At 34.4% G+C, this 27025-nt stretch overlaps 1 protein-coding gene across 3 annotated transcripts in view; it reads right to left on the reverse strand.

The window, feature by feature from the left end:
* Positions 1-27025, reverse strand: part of LOC105666188 (CCR4-NOT transcription complex subunit 6-like) — a 484667-nt gene that overhangs the window by 103768 nt on the left and 353874 nt on the right. The gene's annotated exons all lie outside the window — the stretch shown is intronic.

Raw genomic sequence — 27025 nt, forward strand, 5'->3', positions numbered from 1 at the left:
TCATCAACATCGATTGAATTTGTTACTTCACTTTCTATTGACAGAATAGCCAGAGTCTCTTGGTTTATCAATGATCGCAGATAATTTTCGTAGACCACGGAGCCTCTCAAAACGCGGGGTCGGGTTCGAACGCGCTGAACCTGCCTTCTTTCGGCCCTGCTTACATAAACAAATGTATGTTTCATGAATGGAAATAAAGGACGAAAATAATGTAGAACTATTTAATTTACCGCCGATTAAATGCAGTCGCGTTATTCGATTACTTTATTTTACTCATCGATTGTGGAAGCAAAACTTCCGTGTGAAATGCTCAATATATCGATTGCAACGCAGTCTCGCAAGACACGGCGCAAAAATCGGTTTGATACGCTTCTCTGCCGATCATAATTAATCAAAAAAAAGAAAAAAAAAAAAACTGGACGCAGACGGTCGTGAGAAACGATTAAAGATACATCTTCGTTAGCAAAGCTATCGATCGGTCTGCTCACGCGTGCATCGTCGTTATCGGTCTGTCTGGCAACCTATTCGAGAATAGTCGGCGATTGATACACGCTGCCAATGGTATTGACGACGCAGCTTTATACGCTGATAACGATGTCTTCATGTACGTATCTTGTATGGACTTGTGAAATGCCAAAGTGCACTTGAAATTACAGTCTGAGAAATTCGCTGGATCGGCGAGCTGTAAAATCTAAGGCCTTAAATTGATAGAACGTGTCTATATATGTGTGTAACTGTGTAACATTTCGGACATTTCGACTACTGACAATGTCAGGCGTTTGATTAATCGCACGCCCATCCGAAGCAAATGATTCTTATCGCTTTTCAGAAACAAATGATTCACGTTCCGGTTGCGTTTAGAAGTGTTCAAACAGCGATACGCTGAAACATGACATCGATACGTTCGATTGCCTCTATGCACGTACAATGTACACCTCTGTTCCGCCAAATTAATTTTACGCTTCGATTCAAGTGACTACTGATAAATCTTAGTCAGTATATATCCAGTGTTGTAAACGTAATCTTATCGTTGATTGTAAGAAAATATGCTGATTATTCAGAGAGCTGACGCGTTCTCAATTTCGATTATTTTTAAATATCACGTAGAAATCAACATTTTGAACAACATTTATACACGTTCATTATATTATAGAGGAAACTGGTGACCAATGGTTGAAACCTAAAAGTGTCATAATTTCGTCGATTCATTTTAATAAAATTACTGTCCATGTCTTAACGTTCAAATATTTTTAAGAAATATACAGTTGCCACTCTTCCACACAGATTTCCAAATTCAGTAGTGGATATAACATAAGAATTAACAACCACCAAAACCCACTAATTACACAATTACTTGCTAAAAAGACATTACCCTCTAGATTTAAACATTAGATTCATCTATAGAATCGAACATACGATAATCATTTATTATTCACGTTATAGTACCATAATAATTTACTTATAATTCTCAATGAGAATTGATGGTAAACTGCTTCCAAATAAAAAAGAAGATAAGAAACATTGAAAACGATTTTTGACGATTTCAAACGATACATTTTTTATGTCTTCGTGAGTACTTAACATTCAGTCATGTTAAAGAAGCCCTTTGAGTCAAACTTCTAAAACTATCAAACCTTGTTTAGCATAATGTTCCCCATTTGCAACAGTCATGTGATAAATAGCGATGATATTAAACTTGTCAAATGTAATCTTCCTCGTATATTTTGCACCCAATCTACTAATATGAATGAAACGAAGAAAAATGTGTACGTAGGGGATTGTCTACAGTATGAGAAATGTTACAACAATAAACATTGCTGGAAAACATGTGTTTCAAATCTGTATAAATGTAGAACGCAGGAAAAATCGGTAGAAGAATGGTATGGTACAAATATCACATGTATACTTAAAATGTACACTGCATGAAATTTATGGTACATTGAAAACTTTTACGAACATGAAATTTATGAAACAATGAACTTTTATTGCTTTAAATTGCGCGCATAATTCATCCTACAGAACGAATATAAAAGCTGGGACATGTATTCTATAACATGTTCTAATTATTATTTCGTTTCTAGTATTTATACTTTGTGAAAAAATCATCCATATAGCCATAATAATTTATGTCATTTTATATGAAAAATAACTATTTTTCTATCTGGACACGTAGTTTAATATCTTTTTGCAAATACTTTCGTTTCCATATTGAACATTTCACGCAGTTGAAAATATAGAAAATAATATCGACGTTAATCCTTTGCGGTAATGAAGTAATCAAACGAGCTATCTCGGGAGAAGAAAACCGACAGAAAGTTTTTATCACGAGTTAACTAGCGCTGATTCCGATCTTTGCGTATCTTGATCCCAGAGATATCGCGGTACAATAATCGACAAGGTAATAATTTCTCACACGATAATAATCATACGATTAAACAAACTTTGAGTTTCACTGCGAAATTTCGATTATTCGTTTGAACAGTCAATATATCGAAGGAGAGCATGTATATTTTTTCATTGAATGACATGCAACCAGCCTCGTTATATTTCAGACCTACTTCGTGAATCGCGAAAGAAGATAAAAGACGATTGACATTTCAAGGAGAAACTTTGCAAGATAAATGGCTAGATGGTAAAGAGTTGGAAGAAAAATTTGTAAATTTATGTACAGGATATAATTTATACCGCATCGGTACAGTTTTACGGAGCGATCGAAGAGGCAAACGACGCGATGCTCGGTTCCCATGATTTTCAGCGAAGTTACTCGCCACATTTACCGCAAGCCATCCACGCAGAAGATCATATTATTCGATTTAGTCTGATGATATATGTCACGTTAGCTATCGATGAAACCACTAACCAATGACCATTCGAAACAATACGCTGCTATGCGGTGCACCTTGTGTTCAACCGCAAAAATTCACGTTACCAGCAACGACGGCAGATAGCAGCCTTTGCGTTACATTATCGTTACACTTTCATCTTTCAAGCACAGCGTTCAGGCAAAATCCATCGATAACAGGCTCGGATAAAGCTGAATGCGATATCGTACTTTCGTTTCCGCGTGTCGTGCAATACAGGTGCAAGATATCAAGGGGGATGATTGCATAATAAACGTGCGTCACGTGGGCGCTAACATTTGCACGTGGCCGACGTTCAGAGAAGCTGATTACCCCGGCTATTGAAATTACTCGCGCGTTAATTGCTTCGTTCGGTACCTACGTAATTAAATCGATTCGATTTGCGCGTTTGCGACCGATCAGTTTGTTAAGTCTTTAATCGCCAGCGACGATATAAGCACCGATGAATTTAATGAAATCGTTACGTTTATTCGAGGCATTGAAATTCCCTCGTCCTTTTGCTTCTTTTCTGTTTTCCTTTTTCTTCTTTTTTTTCGCAACTGCTCGTGATAATCGTTATAATTGGACTGTGGACTTTTGTGTATTTGTGGGAAATTTAAGAGAGCAAAAATATACAGTATGCGCGTAATTAGCATCCGTCACACAGTGTTTAGCAACTGATAGACATTTTCGCGTAGGTTCTGTTCCTTTGTTCGTCTGCGTAAAAATATGGATCTGCATAAACGATCATGGTCTAGACATAATAATTGATTCTTTGTATAATAATTAGCTTTAAATAATGTAGTGCATTGAAAAACTTTTAATAGTATTTTAAATGCGAGTAAAGTGATATGAATATTAGACTTCATAGTAGGCAATGTTAAAATCGATTGAAATTTATGTAACAGATACATCATTTGAATTAAATTATACGATAATCGATTAGTATAGTAATATAATATAATAATTTATTAATTATATTATATTGTATTATATATTTATTGTATAAAATATTATTTTACAATATTATTTTTAATATGTAAATTAAAATATAATTATTATATAAAATAAGTTAATTTTATTATAGAATATAATAATTAATTGGATACGCGAGTACTTTGGAATACGAGCATAAAATATTTATAATTTACTATTATTATTTATAACATATGACGTCTATTGTCTTTAATCCGCCAAAGGCATTGGGATAACGCAACATTTAATTTGCAATCTTTTTCAATCGATTTGTATTATCGAATTCTGTTCTCTTATTACCGTGTCTATGGAAAGGTTCTGAGGATTCTTTTTCGTCAATATCTCTGTCACTTAGATTCTACAATTTTATAACATTTAAAGAAATTGATATGTTTGTAATGGCATGATAAATTATTATTGCTCAGTTGCTGGTAAGTTAATATAAAATTCTCAAACCTATTGGTAGACCAATTTCTTTTAAATAAAGCTCCAATATCGCGTCATCTACGAGGTTATTAATGATACCAGGGAGGTGCGGCGTGATACTTTATAATTTGTACTACGCTATCCTGTTGAATAACTCGGTGTTCTTGGTAAATCTTAACAAATGCTTTTTTCATCCACCAAATTATCCTTGAGAATGGGCTTCGATGTTCGATATAAAAACAGCACTTTACTATCGAAAACACCGATATTTCATTTTAAGGGCGAGGAATTTCATTTCGCCTGAACAATTTCGCCCCTACAACGAATAAAACGCCTTAAACGATACATGTCACTATTACACCGTAACAGAGGTTGTTCCTTCGTAAATAACTCAACTAAAAGAGAACCCACGATTCACCTCTAGCAATGGAAATAAATTTCGTTGAGCGGCGTAGCAGCGAGAACCAGGCTGCCAGCAAATTAAAGACTTACGAAACGCGAGCAAAAACGCGAAAGCAAATATTCACCGCGTTCCTCGTGCCAATCGTAAAATAGTATATCGGCGTATAGGCAGCGTCAAGCGAGAGAACGGCAGCGCAACTGCAAGCATGTCTGCATGCGCACTCTTGTAAACATGGGCGACCATGCATACTGGCAACTTTCACTGAACATTATTAGACACGCGGCGGAATGCGACTACCGTAAACCCAGTGCAGTGCAGTAAGTTGGCCGACAGGTACCCTTGAACGTTCTTTCACAATTCCGAGTATGTCAATTAATAGATGTTATGTAACCGACAAGGGTAAAATCACGTCATTTTCTTCGAATATTTTCCATGATCAAGACGATCCGAAACTCGTGCTCTGAACATTTAATTCTACCCGTTAGCTGAGTTATTTTTGTGGTTTTCGACACAATTTTGTATTTGTAATGATAAGAAGATATCTCGAGCTTGAACAATATATGAGCAAGTCGTTGCTCGTATATACAGGGTGGTTGGTAACTGGTGGTACAAGCGGGAAGGGGGTGATTCTACGCGAAAAAAGAAGTCGAAAATGTAGAATAAAAATTTTTCCTTTGAGGCTTTGTTTTCGAGAAAATCGACTCTGAATTTTCGCTCGGTACGCGTGCACTTTATCACGTCTCGTTATAACGGATCTCACTGTAGATCGTTGTCTCGATGGATATTATCGCAGTTTAAGTTTGTTTTTCCGTAACGGAAAATTAGGAATACATAATGAAATAATATGAAGTAATCATAAAGTTTATTATTACAAAAATTACTGAAAATGTTGCCCATTCCGCCGAACACATACTTCTGCTCTTCTAATTAAATTTCTATGAACACTTTCTAAGTCGATTTTCTCGAAAACAAAGCCTCAAACGAAAAATTTTTATTCTATATTTTCGACTTCTTTTTTCGCGTAGAATTACCCCCTTTCCGCTTGTACCACCAGTTACCAACCACCCCGTATAATTCCTCGCTCAATTTTTCTTAAGATATTGCAAATCTTTTGTTTCTGAAATGAATTAAAGTATGGAAATTCGAGAATCATAGCAGCGTTGAGTGTTCCATCTTCGACGTAATTTTATTGTATTTTCTTAACGTCAAAATGTATCTCAAGTTCGAGCAAAGTATGACAAGATCATTATTGGCATACGCGATTCCTCGCTCAATTTTGTATTTTTTGGATTTTTTTAAAGGAAGTAAATAATCTTTTTCGTTATTAAAATCAGAGTACGCGATCTCAGATGTTTCATATAACATTGTAATAATTGTATGATATGTACATTATATAAATCTATCACGTCTACGTATAATCTGTATATCTACTACAAGTATGTAGCAAACATTGATTAATTACTCTTGATTATTAAAATATATTACGTAGCATGTAGAATTAATGTTTAAAAGAGATGTAAAAATAGACTTATTAAGAAAAGCTAGTTTTGGAGATAAGGTAAAGTAGGTACTTTAAATGTCCGTACTTGTACAGGAAATGTTATCATTATAATCTACAATATTAGGGCTAATATACATATTCATATAATATGTACTTATCGTTATCTTTATTACTTTCTTCCATTGCTATTCATAGTTGCTTCATTTTTAATTCATTATTTCGTTCTAGCAAGTGAAATAATTTATTTGCATATATTAGTATATATTTATAGATATTATAGATATCGTAAATTAATTCTATTTGATGATATTTCTATAATATTGTATACATGTTTCTACACATATATGAAGATTACAGAAAGAAACATAATAAGCATATTTTTCCTCATCTTTTTATTTCAATATTATTTTACTATTAAAAAAAAAAATATATTTCTACATAAAGCACACAGCCAAAAGTGGAAATAATCTGTTAGGTTGAAAAACATAGTTGTCGAAATTTTGTGAAGCCTAAGATACATCTGTTAAGCAAGCAATATTTCGATATCCTCCAATCTTTTTGATACTATGCCAAGCAATGTTTTTAGGATTACAAGGAGAATAGGAAAATATATATTCGATCAAAATCAAATAAAACGACAATTTTGGTTTACACGGGATTAATTGAGTTTAAGAATAATTCCCCTGTAAAGAATGGAAAATGAGATTCTCAAGAAAAAAATCTGCTGCATTAAAGTTCCTTAAAATAGCTTGCATAATGAAAGATTGGAGCTAACAAACGCAGGATATTTAGAAAATCTGTCTATGATCAGGTGTTTGGTTTGGAAGATCAGATTCTTGGACGGGCGTGCACGAGACACTATCAAAGTTGCAAAACACGTACTATCGATTGAACTGGAGCATAACTCGCACAAAGGAAGGAAAAGAAGTATTATATAACCGGGTCCTTTCTCGATCTCTCGTTTAAAAAAGGAAAAAGTACGAAGCGATGCGCCCGCAGCGGGATGGCCCAACACAACCATCTCTTTTGGAACAAAGTCTTTGAGTTTATCCGTACGAACGTAAATCGTCTTACGACGTGGAGCGGATATGTCGCATGAAAGATCAGCGAGGAATTCCGCATACAGAACAGATACGGATATATTCGGTATTCCGAGGATCAGCTTCAGCTGAACTCGGTGTTAGTCAAATATCGATTACAGATAGCGTGCAGATAGCGAAATATTTTTAAGAATATTCGAGAATTTGACATTAGAATTTTCACACTTTCTTCTTAATTATGCGCCGCCGTTGAATTAGTACAACGCTTCGTTTGCAATTTCTTGTCAGTCGATTTGCTTAATTTACTTTAGAATTAATCTGTTGAAGGAAAATTGTATTCTTACAATTCCGAGATATATCGAATGGCGTCGTCTCGATATTTTATGTGTACAGATTTTCATCATTTGTTTGAAAATAATGTAAAAAATGTACAGGGTGTCACACTTAACTCTGTCATATTGGTTTACTCTCTTATTTGTGATGATGGAAAAAATGTTTCAAACACCTATCTCATCTTGCGATGGCATTAAAAAGCCCTCCAAAGGTGGCATAAAAATTTGACAGAGTTAGGTGGGACACCCTCTATATGCAAATGGAATTTTTTCACGTTCTTAATTTAATTCTTCTAGTCCTTTGATCTAATTCCTGTTTTTAAAACTATAGTCACTGGTATGCTTTTTGTATTGGATGAACCTTATAAATGTATCGAGTTTAGAAAGTCAATAAACATGAATTTTGTAGCCAAAAAAATTTGTGTTCTATGTAGCGACAAGGACCCGGAGAATCAGCGATTATTTCAATTCATCAGATATTTATTTATTTATTTATATCGGATAGAAATTTATGAAACATTTCGTTCTAGAAAAACTTATTAATCTTTCAATTACAGTCTACGAAAATACAAATGTACATTAATATAATATGTTAACATAAGTATGACATAATAACTTTTGTGTCAATGTTTCTTCTTCCACAAAAATCCTACGATGTTGCGAAATTAAAGAAGTGGAAATACTTGTAGCGCTATGATAAACTATTTAGTTCTATATCGTACAAATATTTTTATATCTCACAATTATAATAAATATATTTTATATCGCATATAGCGTACTTCTGCAAAATATCTATTACTGCAATACATTTTTTCTGCTTGGACAGAACAATTTACAATTAAACAATTAAATTATATGTGTCTACTATTTGGTCCTTAACACTTTCACTGCCACGATGGTCATATAGACCGGCCACGGTTTCTCCTGTGACACCACGGTGGTCATTGGTGACCGGAGCGCTTGAACTTCTTGCGATTGTAAAAATTGTATGAAAATTGAAACTTAGGGCATTTTGAATATAACCGATAAATAGAAGATACTTTGAAATAAAAAGTGCCCCATTGAGCAATTAAACATTTTTATTAAAACATTAATAAAAAAAAAATGGGAACAAATCTTGCATCTAACGGTGCACTGTGTTTGCATGCATATCTTTGAGGGGTAATCTACGAATATTATTATAAACACAGCTTGGAAAATAATCGTAAATGCTGCTTTATAATCGTATAATCGAAGTTAGAAGTGTGAACATACCTTACTATTACATATCGAATGAGCAAATACTGTTTAGTAATATCTTCTACACGTTTCAACAATATATTCTGGACGTTTTGCTTATGACGAAATAACGAATGCGAATGGTTTGTTGAAATAAACGAAGCCTTGTTATAATATGTCGCTATCAACTGTTACCAAGGCGCCACGGTGGTCACCCGTGATCACCAATAAGATAAACGGCCCATTGGGGAAGAATGTTGTCTTACAATTTATTATTATTTTGCCATGATATGCTTTGAATAATAAAAATACTCCCGTGGCGTCCTGAGCGAAACATGTGATTTCGGCGTGGCAGTCAAAGTGTTAATCTGTTTTATACATGACACTGTCTTTAACAGTTCTAAATTATATAATAACGCGGAAATTATTTATAGACTATGTATAATAAAATTCATTCGTCCGTAACTTAATCTAGACAATATCAGTTGCAAAAGATCTCCATCTACGGATGTAATTAGTCGACATACTATTTATACTCGATAATAATATTCCATCTACGGATGTAATTAGTCGACATACTATTTATACTCGATAATAATATTCCAGCGAGGAATTTTCAACGCGAAAAAAAGACTTATCTTTGCAGCGTATTTTATGCTGTGAAGTTTCTAACGCGACTTTTCGACACCAACGCGAGAAGTTTAAGATCCTACGTGAAATCGATGTAGAATGCTTAGGAATAGAGGCGCATCATACACGGGATTAAACATACCATATGATACAACAGACGATGAGGCATTAGCATCGAAGCAAACCTACACGCGAGCACCGCTTCCTGAAACTATTACCGTGCATGTCTTCCATCGTAATTCCATAGTACGAACTTATAACCTAGCGTATACTCAAAGCTACATTATGGCGCGAACAAAAAATGTAACTTGATTAACATGTTAGTCTTTACGATGTACTAAGCCGCCTTTAACTGCAGCAGTTGATCGCTGCGTTGCGATGGAGCGAAAAATAACACTGCTAAACGCTGCTCGATTAACTAATGTTCCAATTAACCTTCGGCTCGCGGACGATACGGCGAGACTGGTTAATTACAGAAATACGAACAGGCGAGATACAGTGATGGACAAAAGAAAGTTTATTAAATAAGAAATATGCCACGGCATCGTAATCTTGTTTAATGGATTTATATTTCATAAGAAATGAATATGCTTGAATAAGGTAGATTAAGTTAATTATAACAAGAACTAGAGAAATAAATGTTAAAGCGTTGAAGAAAAATCCTGTTGTCGTATTGTATTGATTTTATACTATGGTCGCTAGTCTGATGGGTGGAAGTCGTTCAAGGCCAAAAGATGAGAATTAATTAAATACATACGTATAATAAATAAATAAATATATACCAGAGAATAAATGACATAGGCAATATGGTAAACAATTTTTAGTACAAAAGTTACTAAAATTCATAATATATCAGTTTCTTTCATTCGTCGTTAAAAATGATACGTGGATCCAGATTACAATTTTTCGTTTAAATGTTCATTTCCAAGAAAGGTTGAGATCTACGTATTCAAGAATTCAGATTACAATTTTAAATTCGATCTGACTTCCCTCGAAGGAATCTTGCCTACCACACGAAAAAGTTTGAAAAATTCATTTCAAAATGCGATAGTTTCATAGTTAAAAAAAAAAGAACAGTGTTCCAAGAAAATTGTGAAAAATCGAGACAACATGTGACTTATGAAAAAAATATTTTACATATCCATCATACGATTATTCCACTTACGTATGCCTGTGTAATACAGTATAATGTCTGTGAGTAATTTGCAATTTGTTGTGTAAGTAATATCGTAACGCAGAAAGTAAAACTACAATTTATATTTGAAAGATACGTCGCCATTAGTTTGATACTTAAAATCTCCATAAAAGCGATGTGCAAACTCATATAATATAATAACCACCACGTAGCTATATTTAACATGTAAATAAATTGTCTTATAATAGAAACGCGCAACGATATTTTAATAAGATGAGAAAATATGTAGATAGACATTAACATCTTAATCTTATGCTGTCATAAATCTTTTATGATTGACTTTTGACACGGAACAAACGCAAAGGAAAGTCTACAGATATACCTCGTCTCTCGTTTAATCTCCATTTGCTTAATACCAGGATTACGGTGGAACAAATTGCGATGTTCTCGAAAGCGAATAAGCATTGATATTAGCGGAATCTCTATCGCAAGAACTTCATGTGAAAAATGGAATAACTCGCTAAACAAAATGTTAACGGTCGTTGATACAACCGCAAATCGACTTTTTCGCTTCACATCCGTCTGCTCTGAACGAATAAATGGAAATTATAATACGTACATTCCAAGAATCTCGAGTAATATTTTACCAGTAAGTAGATCAGTAAAAAAATCCTCTTGATTCCGCTACGATTCTCGAATTTTTATGTTCCAATCTCGCTCCAATTCTAGCAAACATGAAGGATTTTACTCATTTTTTAACATCTTTGATCATCTAAAATATCATATTTTTTTCATATTTCCATCAATCTGTAGGTACTTTTTAACATTACGAAAACGTAATTGGGTCAAAAATGGCCGAAAGAACGCAGCAGGGTTGAAGTTGGAATATCGTGCATTTTAAATTTCAATAGTCGAACGTTTTATGACACTCAAAAGTCGATTGAGATGTATTTATTTGAGCGATAATAATGTTCCAGATCCTTAGGCAATGAGAACTTGTTCCATTTGGCAAAATTTATAGTTCTCTAGACCTCGTCCTTCGACTGACGTAACAAGATGAGACAATAATTCACAAGAGACATAGCGAGTCACTCACTTAACAAAGAAACAATGCTTTAGAAAAGGATATATAGATGAGTAAAATTACCACAACAATATTATAATTTTATCGTGTAAATATAACACGATTTGCGTACATTAATTAGAACGTAACGATTATATTGTAGTTTCCCAATGACCAATGTTACATTTGCTTGATTAACGTTTGATTAACGCAATGATTAACGTTTACATTATGATTATTTCTATGACATCGAATATCACGTACGGTGTTCTAGGTTCCTTTGGCCAAACTTTGTTCAAATACTCTACGATCTTAAATAAAGGAGAAATGTTATGCAAATATAGATCGTTTAAAGTTCTATGAAAATATTATCAAATATTATAGCACGAAATACGAAGGCAATGATGACAGACGCGCGGTTACTCTGCTATAAGACAAGAGCAGGTTCACAGTAAAAATCAAGTCATTAGACATTTTAAAATGTTCATCGTTTTCGTCGACGTAAAGCTAATTGCGATACGAAATTGAATTCGAATCGAATATTATTTCTCCAAACGTCTCGACAGCTGTTTGATATAATTTTGCCTTTTAAGTTAAAAATCGGCGTAAAATCGGAGGCGATATCGAAGTGCAAAACATCGTCATAACTGTTTAGCAAAGCTTCAAACAAGCTATAACGGTCGTTTCTCGTTTATATCCACGGAATACCCTGATAAGGTTTTCAAAGATCTGGAACACTCTGTATTTCATAATTGTTACGTAAGTTTTATTCCTATTTGATGAAACGATATACGTAAGGTAGAGTAAAAGCGCGATAGGAAACTGAAAATGTGAGAAGCGAGGAGGCGTCGGCTAGAAATCGCCAACTCCCACTACGATGCGAAAAGAAAAGATCTCGAATTGCATAGATATTAAATTGCAGCCCAATTAGCGATAAATTATCCAATTTCAGAGCGAGTTCCACCCGACGGGGATCGAATTTTGTTAGATCAAATGACCGTAAGTATTCAAAAATGTGGTTACGTGTCTGCGGCGGTTTGTGAAATCAATCTTACCAGCGATGGAAAATTATGTTGCAAGCCACGAGTCAACCGAATCGAAGCCACCTGAATCGAACTTTCCACGATGAATTACGATACGAGATTACCTAACGTAACATTTCTGGTTTCGCGAGTCGCCCGTTGATTCTGCCAACGGGGCAAAGTGACGGCAATTAATACGTACTCCCATCGGCAACACGTTTATTGCTGCGATGCACGAGCCTCGCGGAAATCTCGAATCTCGATAAGATTCGAGGAACAAGTAAACGCTATAGAATTTCTTCCGCGGCCGCCATAAATCTCTCGGCCGCGAGGTGTTTCCTCGGAGATAGCTGAAGATCGGCCGCGTAACCGGGGTAGAACGAAAGACGAAGAGCGGAGGGATGCGGTCGCTGAGAGTCGAAGAAAGCGAGAAGCGATGGAAAAGGAAAGAAAGACGAGGAAGCGAGTTGGTTGAAAGCAGCGGCTGACATCGTAGAGAAACATTAAGACAAAAGGTCGTTACAGGGTTGCTATTGCCTCTACTTTCCTCAGTCTCTTGCACCGTTTGCTATCTCGTGCACTTCCGCTCACAACGCTCGCCACTCGCTAAACGGTTAATTAGTAATTGCACGAGAGGGCTATTTTTCTCTTTGCACGAACACCGCTACGGTTACCCGTTTCTTTTCTTCTTTAACAGTTGCGACATATACTGCTAGACGGGCTACAAATAATCCCAGTTCTTCAGCAACGAACTCTCTCTAACAATCGAACTTAATCGCTTGTAATCTCCGTTGTATACCAAGTACAATTATTATTAAGCGATAGTAATAGAAAAGATACGCTTGCAAAGATTATATCAAACTGAAACAATGTATCTAATTGGGAGATATTCTAACACTTTTCTGTTAGGAAAGTATCTTCTTCTTTAAGAGTTATTTAATTCCAAATGATAGATTGTAAGAATATATTCAATATTATATTAATTACCTTATCAATTTGATAAGACAGAATCAATTTCTTTTGTCCATATTCGCAATGGAATCCGATCGACAAATTTTAATCGATTTTGATTCATATCGTTATTCGCGTTATTATTAAATTTTTGTTCATAGACAATTTGGCTATACAATTATAATTACAATTTTGATCCAAATAGAATTCAATTTTGATAAATTAGATTAATCGTTACATTTTATGAGGTCAGCCGAGTACATTGACATACATATATATATATATATGTATATACTATCGTAATACTTAATTATTTTAAATCTAATATTAGATTGTAACATATACTTGTGCTGCTTTCTTCATTTTTAAATAAAGGTAAGAACCGGACGAATTTATGTTACAGTTTTATCTTCAAAAAAGAAAAAGATCTCCATTGTTCATGCGAACTTATTCCATTAAAAACTCCCATTTTAAGCAATAATTTCACAGTAAATATTCTCTCGTTTCATATGAATTTCAAATGCGTTCTCCTTCGAGTCCTAAAGAATTGCCAAACCATCGTCTAGCGTAACTTCATTCTTCTGCCGACCAATTTCTCGATCCTCGCTTTGATAACCGACTGGGCCAATTAAAACGCGGAAATCGCAGTCATATTTAGAAAATTAATTAATCCGTTTGAAATGTCGTTAGGTGGCGAAACGAGATTCAAGCTCTCGCGGTTCTTTCTCACGGCGGAGAAAAAAAAAACGACGTCATCCAGCTGCGAGTTGAAGATGTTCCGAGTCACCGTAGCGCCGGCAGCAACTGCTGACTCGAAGCTTGCTCGCCTTTATGGACCAACTCAGCTAATCCACGAAGGTCCGAGTTTTTCTCGCGCCGTCGACGAGTCGATTGAAGAAAGAAGTGGAGTACCGATGGACTCGGCGACAAGTAAGGACGAGTTTGTTAAACGACTTCGAAAGACAATTGCCGAGGCTTTCGAATCGTCCGCTTCGTTTCGATCGATCCTCGTGGGTCGTGTTTGACGCGGAAAAACTCTTAGGTCGAGACTCCTCGGTTCAGTTTCCGCTTTCAACTGGGAATTTCCTTCCTTCAATCTTCTGCAACACGAGACCGTCGATCGATAATCTCCAACAGATCTAATGCTCTCAGGGTAGCCTACTTTTTTTCTACCCTGCGCGTTCTATTCTCCGTTGTAGTTTGCTATTTTCGAATCATGCTGAATGAGCTTGTTTGTCGAATTCAGTTATCAATTAACGTTAAGCCTGGCTCTCGCTTCTGAAGTTAAAAGATAGTTCATGTTCGAGTAAATTTTCCTCTCGATTTTATGTTCCACGTTCCCTTAGAACGCTACAAATCTTTCTTGTTTCTTTCTCGTTAGAGTGTTGAATTATTCAAATTCGAGGACCGTAGAGGCATCAAAACGTACACTATTACACTATTACCCAGACTATATAGACTATAGACTATATTATAGACTATTACACAGGTATACAGTACACCGAAGATTAACCAAAAAGATATTTTAATAATTATTATCAACAACAGCTGATTGTCACTGAGAATAGATGAATGAATAAATGAACGAATGAAAAGATTAATAATCAAAAGGAGTATTTCCTGTCAGCATCTTCTCATTGCAGAATCAACAGCTGTATATTATAGAAAATTGAAATTGCTTATTTAAGACCTTATCTACGATACATTAAAATGATCGCGATTTGTCCAAGTATCAAACAGTTTTGAGTATTACTGATAGTCTGTCAATCCTTCGTTATCTTATCTATAGCTTGACAAGCAGACGAGCTGAGTATATTGATCTCCATAAATATAAAAGCTGCTTCATAATGCTTGACGCTTATAGATGCCAATCTTTTTACTGCATATATTAACTTTTGAAAACAAATTTTACCGTTCCATAATGCTTGATGTTTATAGATGCCAATCTCTTTATTGCATATTAGCTTTGAAAAACAAATTTTATCATGCCATGATATTACACGACAGCTCTAATAAAGCATAAAATCGCCCTCGGTTTTTCCACTTGTAATCTTCCAACTAATTTATATTCTATCGGGAATAGGTAGGTGTACAGGTATTTTTTAAGCGATAGCGTAAGTGCATTTAGACAACTGATACGTTTTGCAGGAAATTGTCGTCCCTTTAAATTTGGATGACGCAAAATCCCAGGCTTACTATTATTAGAATGCGAATTTTTATGCATTTATGGGAAACTAGAATGTGAAAAGATGCACGCAGTGCACGTAATATGCAAAAACATGTAAAATATTCAAAGTACAGTAGTTATTATAATTAGACTGCGGACTTTCATGCAAATTCATATTTCGTGAACACAAATAGAAAAAAGTGGAAGCTAAACAAAGATTTATTTCACCTACTGAATATTCTAACCAGAAGCTACTGTATCTTTTATATTTCCGTTATGGTTGCATTTCCCGAATTTTCTCCATATTTAATAAATAAAACAAATTTCCATTTCATCTTTTCAGTTATGTTCGCGAACACAAAATGCATAAAAATATATTCTATATATACTCTATTCAGAATTATCTAAAATTTTCATTGCTACGCTTCCACTTCAATCTCTTAACAGTTGCGAGCGATAGATTAGATCAAACAGAATTATCGAATAATAGGATTGATGTAGGAACGTTACGCGTATGCAACAGCTTTATCTTGTATAATCAAAGTTATGTTCGTCGATGTTGAATTATTTCAAATACGTGTAATGTTAAGTAAAATCAATATTAGTTGCAATATGATTACGTAAATGTGAAACATGCATATGCAGTGCTAACATGACCATAGATCATCTGGTGCTTTGATTTTCTACTTTAATGTATGTACCTTTGCAGAGAATTAATTCTACGAGATTTAACGTCATTTTATGATTCTACGCTCGATTAATGCAATATATCATCCATGATACTATGCATTTTGAAATTAGAAATTCATCTAGACTTTCATAACATTAAAGCTTTCACGATTACTTATCATTTTTTTATTAACAATTTCATTGCACATTGATCAACTGTTAGAACACACAATAAATCATGGTGATTGATTGACAGCGACTGATCTTCATGTTACAAACGTTCTCACTATGGTACATTATTACGTCGTTGGTTTGATAGAAAAGCGAGATAATTAAGGAAAATAAATTTCGCAAGAAATTAATTCGAAATTAATCGGTCGATCATTTAGCAGTGGAAAAATTTGCTTTCTTTTACAGTTCAGCTAGCAGTCTTTAAATTTTTCAAGTCTCGCGTGAATCGTTGTTTATGTGTGTGGCTTAGTACCAAAGAAAAAATAAATGGAAATGAGTGAATTGTAATTGTAATAGATAATTATGATACAAAATAAGATAGACGATTATGACAGATAATAAGATAGAAAAGCGAGGTAATTAAGGAAAATAAATTTCGCAAGAAATTAATTCGAAATTAATCGGTCGATCATTTAGCAGTGGAAAAATTTGCTTTCTTTTACAGTTCAGCTAGCAGTCTTTAGATTTTTCAATTCTCGCATGAATCGTTGCTTATGTGTGTGGCTTAGTACCAAAGAACAAATAACTGGAAATGAGTGAATTAATAAATAATTATGACACTATATAAAATCAACGAAGAAAAATGCGAAGCGAAACCTAACGTTTAAAATGACAGAGCTACTGGAATATATTTTCCCATTCGAATTAGGCCAGATAATGGCACTTATGTAATCTGCAGTGGAAAAGAAGTCCATTTAAAATATTTGCCACGCCTAAAGAAACAAGCGTGGAACGTTTAATTCGCGAGGATCTAAGCTGCTAACCAGGTTATTATCCCGTGCCATTATCTTCTCTTTCGAGGCGAGAGAATTCACGGAAAAAACTTTTCCGCTTCTTTCTAATTCAATCTTTATCGACAAATTTTTCTTGCGCGCCTGCGGCTTTTAGATAAATTATCGAGTACTCCCCTTTGTGCGTTTCCGCCTTGCGCAAGGTACGCTCAAATGATACCTTGAATGTTACAAATACACAGCGTAAGGGGGAATAATCCATCCAGGAAGACACAGCTTTTATACGCATCTACAGTCTTCATTCAACACGAAAAACTCGTTGCACGCTCACGCGATCCAATCCATCTTAGATAGCGTTAGTTTTTGACTAGTATTACGGTTAACTGACCTATCCACTGGACAATCGTTTCCATTTGAGCGAAAGTAACTCTTGATTGAGTATCCTGAGCACGCTTTTTTAGTGAACCTATGCGACTGTATGGAAGCTTCCTACGAGAGCCTGTAGCATATTCTGACGAAGGTTGGATCTCTGTCGATCTCTGATATTTCGTCAGTCGTAAGACGATGTAACGTTGCATACAGAAAGCAAATTGGGCTTTTGAAATTTACGGAACGCTGTAATTTAAAGACAGTCTTTTTCTTTTCTTTTTTCAGAAATGTGCTAAATGTGCTGTAGACTAGGGCTAGCTATTTCAACTGAACCTCTGAGATATTCAGATACCCGTGAGACGACCGGATATACAAAAATTACTCGGTTACCCGGGTATCTCACGGGACACCCGAATACATGAAATATAGTTGAGAGAGTTTTTTGATATCGTTCAAGATTAGGCTACTAGCGATTTCAACTGAACATCTGAGATCCCCGGGCAGCCGAGTACTCGCGAGACAACTGAGTATACAAAAATTACCCGGCTACCAGTGTACCCATGAGACAGCCGAATACATGAATACATGAGATGGTCGAGAATTTTGATACCTTGCGAGGTTAGCCTACTATACTATGTAATACGAAGTACAGTTTTTCCTTGAAATAAACAACTCGCTGTTCCCTCATTTTTATCTAAAGTCACCGACAAAGCGAGATGAGAGATCCGGGAACGAGTAAGAGGTCCGTGAAAACGAGAAACCATAAACGTTTATGGCCAAATGAACAGTGGCGTCGTTTAGTGGAAGACGAATAGAATATGTATAATGCTTTAGCAGACTAGCATTAGCGTTCCTGATGTGTTATACACCGCTTGGTCGATTACTTTATGATTTGCCGCCATGTCGAGTCTCTTGCTCGTTTTTCGTATTCTCTTCTATCCCGTTCGAGAATAAAGTCGAGTCGAATAGTATCTCTGCCTCGTAATGAGCAATTGGCCGGATCCGAACATGCTGTTTATCTGTAGGAAAAACTGTGTACGTACGTTACTGGTAATCCGATTTAAAAGTTCCAAAGAGGAAATGTCGTTTCAAACGAATCGACATACTGAACGTACAGAGTTCAGATGATATCACCTAGGTGTAATAATGTTTGATGAGAGGCTTCTTCTTGGGCATCTCTAGCGAGTTCAGCTCTCAGAAGTTAGAAACCTATTATAAATTCTTATTCGACATTTCTGTTTCTATTAATTAACGTACAGTGATCGACAAAAGTATCTGTGTGAATAATTAGAGAAATAGTTGGACGTCTTATGGATAGGTGCATCATGCAAAATATTACAAGAAGTTATAAGCTTACTGTAAATCCTTATTCAACATTTCTGTTTCTATTAATTAACGTACAGTGATTGACAAAATTATCTGTGTGAATAATTAGAGAAATAGTTGGACGTCTTATGGATAGGTGCATCATGCAAAATATTACAAGAAGTTATAAGCTTACTGTAAATCCTTATTCAACATTTCTGTTTCTATTAATTAACGTACAGTGATTGACAAAATTATCTGTGTGAATAATTAGAGAAATAGTTGGACGTCTTATGGATAGGTGCATTATGCAAAATATTACAAGAAGTTATAAGCCTACTGTAAATCCTTATTCAACATTTCTGTTTCTATTAATTAACGTACAGTGATTGACAAAAGTATCTGTGTGAATAATTAGAGAAATAGTTGAACGTCTTATGGATAGGTGCATTATGCAAAATATTACAAGAAGTTAGAAACTTATTATAAATTCTTATTCGACATTTCTGTTTCTATTAATTAACGTACAATGATTGACAAAATTATCTGTGTGAATAATTAGAGAAATAGTTGGACGTCTTATGGATAGGTGCATTATGCAAAATATTACAAGAAGTTAGAAACTTATTATAAATTCTTATTCGACATTTCTGTTTCTATTAATTAACGTACAGTGATTTACAAAAGTATCTGTGTGAATAATTAGAGAAATAGTTGGACGTCTTATGGATAGGTGCATTATGCAAGATATTACAAAATTTCAATAGTAGCATAATTATGTAATACTGATTTTATTGCTGAAGCTTGGATTAAATTCAAAAGTGTTCATAGAAGTTGTAGCGTATTTGTTACAAACATATATTTCGTATGAGTTAGAGAGATATGTTTCAATTTGCTTGAACATTAGTGAGACTATCTTTGGCTCACATTATTATGTATAAGACAGCTAGTCGTGTTATATTAAAGTTTTGTAACTTTGGCCTTTGAAATGAATGTTTGCAACAAATGTCTCCTAACTTTTATGTACATATTTGAATTTGTTTCAAACTTTAGTAACTTTAATCACGATAGTCGTGTCTTATTACAGTGCTAATGGAGTTTCAGGAAATTTTGTATAATATGTTCACGAAAGTTTCCTATTGTGAGTGTCCAAGTACTCGTGCGAGTCATTCTGTAGTATTCGTGAATTCAAATATCACAATATGAATATGGATATAAAAATGGATAAAATTTTTTTCAAGATAAATGACGATTACTAACAGTGGCGTATATTCCCACATACATTCCCGCTTCTCTGATTCCAGCCATTTTCTTCGTCCGAAATGAAAGGAAGAAAAAGATTCTGTATTATCTGGATTTTGCTATATTTAGAGAATGGCAGAATTTCAACGTCTAACCATCGACTTTCTATCTTCTGCGCTTCTTTTCCATTATCTCTTTTTGTTTTATTGTTTGAGAAGTTGGGAAAAAACAAATTTTTCATTAATTGTACCACGGACTGTAACGACAAATACGCTAATTGGGAAATAATTTATAAAAAAGGATGAAAAAGATTCTGTATTAAACTGGATTTTGCTATATTTAAAAAATGGCAGAATTTCGACGTCTAACCACCGACTTTCTATCTTCTGCGCTTCTTTTCCATTATCTCTTTTTGTTTTATTGTTTGAGAAGTTGGGAAAGAACAAATTTTTCATTAATTGTACCACGGACTGTAACGACAAATACGCTAATTGGGAAATAATTTATAAAAAAGGATGAAAAAGATTCTGTATTAAACTGGATTTTGCTATATTTAGAGAATGGCAGAATTTCGACGTCTAACCACCGATTTTCTATCTTCTGCGCTTCTTTTCCATTATCTCTTTTTTCTATTTTTTGAAAACTAGGGAAAGAAACAATTTTTCATTAATTCTACCACGGACTGTAACAACAAACAAGCTATGAATGCTTAAAAATTGGGAAGTAATTTATAAAAGCATTGTTTTAGGAAAATTACGTTTAAACACTCGTTTGTACATGTTTCAACCAGCCAGGTATATTTTGAAGATTCGAAGCACAGAATTTTGCCCACATACATTCCAAACTATATATCTCCTACAAACAATGTACCGCAATTTCCAATTGCAACATCTATCGACGACCATAATTCCGAATAATCGCTATAACCGAAGCAACAACTTTCATTCGAATCAATAATGTATTGCTTATTGGCTGTTAGACAGAAAACTCAGGAAAACTGCAGGTTTTGCAAGGAAATGAGTACTTTCATGCACGAGCAAACACAGCACGTTGATCAAAACTAGACCGTGCATTTGTGTGTGGTTTTATATTTTCGTCCACATAACTGATAAAGTATTAAAAAATTTTATAATAAATACTTTCGATATTTATATATATACACTTATGCACATTATATGTATTCGATGCATTTGCACGTTCAAATCCTCCATAAATGAGAAAACATCCGCGGTCTAATCGCAGCTTTTTATCCTGTGCAAGTAACAATATTCCGTATTGAAATTCCGTCGCGGTAAATAATCCAACAAATGCTTTCCTTTCGGCTAATGATTTTCTCAATGGTACGTTAACGGCAGATTACTGTGGAAAAATGGTAAATGCGATCGATCGGTATTGTTTGGTGGACGGAACAGAGGTTGAATGATTAAACGGGCAAAGGGGGAAGCATTATTATCAGGACGACAAGCAATTAACCACTTGCAGCAGTACGAATGAATAGAAGAATGGCGGTACACGGTTATCCGCGAATTATTAAAGCGCTAACGGAAAACGGGCTACGGTACTCGCTGCGATGAGTAGCGAATTAATGTGGTTCGAGACTAGGAAGTCTTGTTTACGAGCGACACAGTTCATCGGAGCATAAATACGGTGAAAGGAAAAGAGAGTCACGATCGAACGAAAGCCAGACAGAAACCGAATGACGAATCGAGATTAAGGAGAATGGAAAAGAGAGGATCGCGACGTTAAATGTGTGTACAACGTTCGCACAGAGACCATTCTGCTTGATCATTATTGCTACATTGGAATCCAAACTATGCGGTATACTTTATGGCCAGACCTTTCATTGGGAGGAGTCGGAAACATTCTCTGCACAAAAGAGGAAGTTGCCGGATGCCAGCTGGGTATTACAAATGGGAATAATATTCAGCGTACTATGTATTTTTAAACACAGTAGGCTCCATTCCCTGGGAATACAAACATCGTCGAGCGAACAAATTGAATTTATGATGAACATAGGTAGATTGTTATCCGGCCAGTGCTTCGTCTCATTCGATCTTTTCAGCTTGCGAGGAATTTTTCCACCATGCAGCGAATAATTGACTGCACAAAGACGAAAGGAGAGAGAGATTCAAGGATCATTCTTATTCGTCAGACAGAAGGAACGTATGTACATGTGTGGAAATATATTGATTTATGGAATTTACGTATGATTAATATAATGCGGAACTCAAGTTTATGCAACAAGAAATTTAATATTAGCAACGAATAATGTTAATATAATACGAGAAGAAGTTTAATATTATGTAGCAACGATCTTTAGTCGATTTATTAGCTAAAGAAATTTTGTTTCGAGCTAATTGATAATATGAGTATGGCGATTAGATATTATCCAAACGGTATAAAATTTTAATATAATAATATAATATATATAATTTTAATATAATAATATAATGCGGAACTCAAGATTATGCAACAAGAAATTTAATATTCGCAACGAATAATGTTAATATAATACGAGAAGAAGCTTAATATTATGTAGCAACGATCTTTAGTCGATTTATTAGCTAAAGAAATTTTGTTTCGCGCTAATGATAATATGAGTATGGCGATTAGATATTATCCAAACGGTATAAAATTTTAATGAAAAAAATCTTCCATGAAACGATTCTAATTAACTATGATCAGTAGAAGCATTCGTTCGAATAACGAAATTGCAATTGATGTAAAGTTGGTTTGGGATTAAAGTTAACGTGTGTTCAAGGCCTAAATAAATAATTGCAGACATTTTGAGTCGAGTTAAAATAATTTCACTGTTCGACATCATCTCACAAGCGATTATTCTTCTGTACTATGTAGTTAGGTATTAACGAACGAGCCTTCAGAGAACTAAATAAAGAAAAGTAAATTTCCTTCCGGTGAAAAGAAAATGAAAACTGAACGAGAAGATACGGAATAGTAATGTACTGTTTGTAATGCAGAGCATTAATACAATATGTTTCGCGGTATTTGATTACACGGTATACACATAAAAGAAGAATGGCTTACAATTAAAGTGAAATGGAAAGGATTTAGTTTTCCTGATGTTCGCGGTTGACCTGTTAGATACGTACGAGAACGCGTTAAACAATTAACGAAACTTCTCGTAGCTAGAAATGTCCGAAAGTCGTGCTATTTAATTTCAAATGCATTAAATAATATTTGACAAACGATATAAAAATAGTATTACAGTCAAATTCTCAAGAAATTATCAATTAATATATTTACATTGAAAAAGAAATAATATATCGAATATAATTAAAGCCCAAAATTCAGCATAAACTATGCACATATTTGTGCAAATGTGACAAATCTCAATACGTATCTCGAACATGCCAATATAATTTAGTAATAAGAAGCGTGAATCGTGACAGTAATGATCGGTCAATCAGAGTTTTCTAATTTCATTGTTTAAATCTATAGAAAAGCCAAAATAGTAAAAGAACTAGCTCTGTTGAATTTTTTAGGGGAAATATAAAATTTGATTATTAGATGGCCTAATGCTTTCAACTTGCTGGAAAAAGGGAAAGCGCGGTAATGCGCGGTTAGACGAGTGTTCACGACGAGCGCCAAAAAAGGATAAAGATACTGAATTTCGAGCATGTCAGCTGTAATTGGAATTCACGATGCTCCATTCCGCAGAAAATTAGAAAGAGCACTTTCTACCTGTGTGTTAATGACGACGAGAAAGAAGTTTGCAAATTAAATGTTTAATTGCTTGACTTGCTGCTACATCAACGGATTACGGAGTATTGTTCTCAAGTTTTAAGTGTATCAAATAACTCGGCTGTCTACAGAATGGAAAGTAAAAAATCTCTGATAATTCGGAAATTCTGTATTATGAATGGAATAGTGAGAAAAGACGATTTTTCTTTTTGTAAGGGTAAGCAGAATATCTGTGACTAAATTATTCAGGGATTTGTTACACCGATGGATTGTTTTATAACGAAATTAACGTCACAGCTGCTACGTATACGGTCGAATTAATCCTTTGACAATGCGACAGAACGGCCAAGAAATTTGAACAGAGAAGGCTTCGAACGAACTGATAGAGAGATTATTGTGATTAACACTAGAACTACCGATAGTTAACACGAAGCTATTTCTACCAAAACCAGTGATTAAAATAATAATTATTTAAAAATTTTTATAATTTATTATGTATGTCACTTGCAGAACTAATAATAACCAAGGTAACAATAATAAATTACCAATTTTATACAATATTTCTTCATAATAAGGTTTGTACACTTTCCATCACTTTTAAGCGATTTTTTAGTTAACAAATTGTTTATATGTTCGAATAGCATCGATAGCGCAGTTTTTATCAGTTGTATTTTAAGTCTACTACTAATGTGTTGTCTATTCGCATAATGAACAATATTATAATCACGATACCGTGTACGGAATAATGATTTTCAAAAGGTAACGAAATAATTAATAAATTGCACCGTGAGTGATTATATTTTAAAATAAAAACGTTCTGTTTCAATTTAATTTGAATCTCTGCCTTTTCCTTTCGTTTTTTCTCTCCTATAATAATTCTTTCGAAATCGTTACTCTCAAGTGCATTAGATCTTCTCGATATTTACTTGGCTCTCTGCATAAAATTTTGTTACTGTAAAACGAATTGCAAAGAAAGATAACAACTGACAGTGGCTAAAAACGAGTCGAACAAATTTGAAGAATGTAGAATTACAATTTCCTAAAGCAGATTTTAACACTAGAACTACTGATAGTTAACACGAAGCTATTTCTACCAAAACCAGTGAAAATGACTGGTCTTTAAAAGTACGTGATAATAAAATATTTTTATATTTATTGATTTATTACTTTCTTACAGAAGCAATTCAATGTTGTGTAGTAGATTTTTGGTATTATTAATCCATCTGGGATCCCTAAACGAGGGTTGACATATTTATAAAATTGTAGAACCAGTCGTTTTGACTGCTGTGGTATTTCTAGCGTTAGCATCTAGCTATCGATCTGGAATTTTCCTAATAACTGATATCATCATATCGAATGATACACGGTAAAAATTTTAAAAACGTGTGGCAAGTTGTAGAAAACGAGGAAACTGGTTAATTGGGATTCGATAAACAGATTGCAGGACCCTTTTACACATTGACAAGTACCAGTCATTTTGACTGGTATTGGTATGAGTAACCTTGATATAAAATAATTTTCAGTTTGAATACATAAAAAGCAAAATAAAATTCATTATATTATTCTTTTAGTTATCGTTGCGAAAGTCATTACATCATTGCGGAAAGAAAACAGACATGAAATAGGAATTTTAAAATAAAATTGTAAAACCAGGCAATTTGATTGGTATGGTAGTTCTAGCGTTAAGTCTGGTAAATAATATTCAAAACTGCTTAAAACTATGACGAATCGTATACTCGATTTGAAACAAATAATAGAAATTTCATACGATATGTATCTTTTCGCAAAAAGATAGAAAATATTTGACCACATGTTACACAGTTCATTCATTTTTATTTATACATGCTACCAACATTTGTGTATATTATTATCAGATATCTAACTTGAGATGTTAAACGATCCTGCTAAGCACAGTCCTGAATAACTAATATAATTTCCTACGATCGTAAGGAATTTCCCGAATGAATATTTTAAGATCTTTCGTTTTACCGACCGATCAAGTTAACTTAATAGAAAACCAAGGCGAACTAAAGAGCGGAATACGTTTCCTACGGAGAAGGAATAATTTCTGAATGTTCGAAGAGGTCTATAAAAACAGTTCAGTTGCCTCTAGATAGACAGAAGTGCGCCACAGTTTCAATGGAAACTGCGAACGGAGAAAAGAATGGGACAGGTTGGGCGCGCTCTTAACGCGGACAATTTAATGATATTAATAAAAGTGGTATAGTATAGGCTGGACTACATTTTCAGCGTGGCGACTTTAATAATGTCTGCTTTATTTACATTCTTCCGAGTGAAAGATCGAGAGCGGATAGACTTTGTCCAAAACCGACGATTTAATGCCAAACAGCGATGCTACTCTTAACTCTTCGAATTCGAGAAATTTTCGCAAGACTAAAAAATGTCAAAAACAACTTTCTCGTATCGATATCGATTGATTTAATGCAATTTAGAACTCGCCAGTCAGCGTGCAGTTTTAGTATCGACACTAAGGCCCGGCTGCTGGATAAATGAGTAGAATAAATAACTACGAGACGAAACTGCGAATAAACTTTCCTCGGATTCAATCGAATTATACGGAACGCATATACACGACGTTAGAATTTAATGGAAATATACAGGACGTATGTATACGTTGTCCTGATTCAAAGGCATAATTATTTCACGAGATAAGCCATTCCTCCTTAAAATTCCAAGAAATTTCGACAACTTTGATTTGCCGAGCCGTGAATATTGCTGCATCAGCAGAATTGGATATTTTTCTGCATTTATGAAAAGTTTAAATGTACAAAAATGTACAGATTGAAAAAGTGTACAAAATACTAAAGTAGATTATTTGTTAGAATATTTAAAAGATAAAGGAAGTTTTTATTAGCGTTCCACTTTCTTAAGAATGTTCATGAATATACATATATATATTTACATAAACATTCGCAGTCGAATAATATTTAGAATTGTATCGTAATCCATTTCGTCCTTTTTAATTCACGACTAATCCTTGCATGAAATTTGTAAAATTACACGGATAGTTAGATTTGAGTTCAATTAACCCAAGATTATGTATTTGATAAAA

The sequence above is a fragment of the Bombus terrestris genome, chromosome 10 (genome assembly GCF_910591885.1).
Source record: "Bombus terrestris chromosome 10, iyBomTerr1.2, whole genome shotgun sequence".
In the NCBI taxonomy this organism is placed as follows: Eukaryota; Metazoa; Arthropoda; class Insecta; order Hymenoptera; family Apidae; genus Bombus; species Bombus terrestris.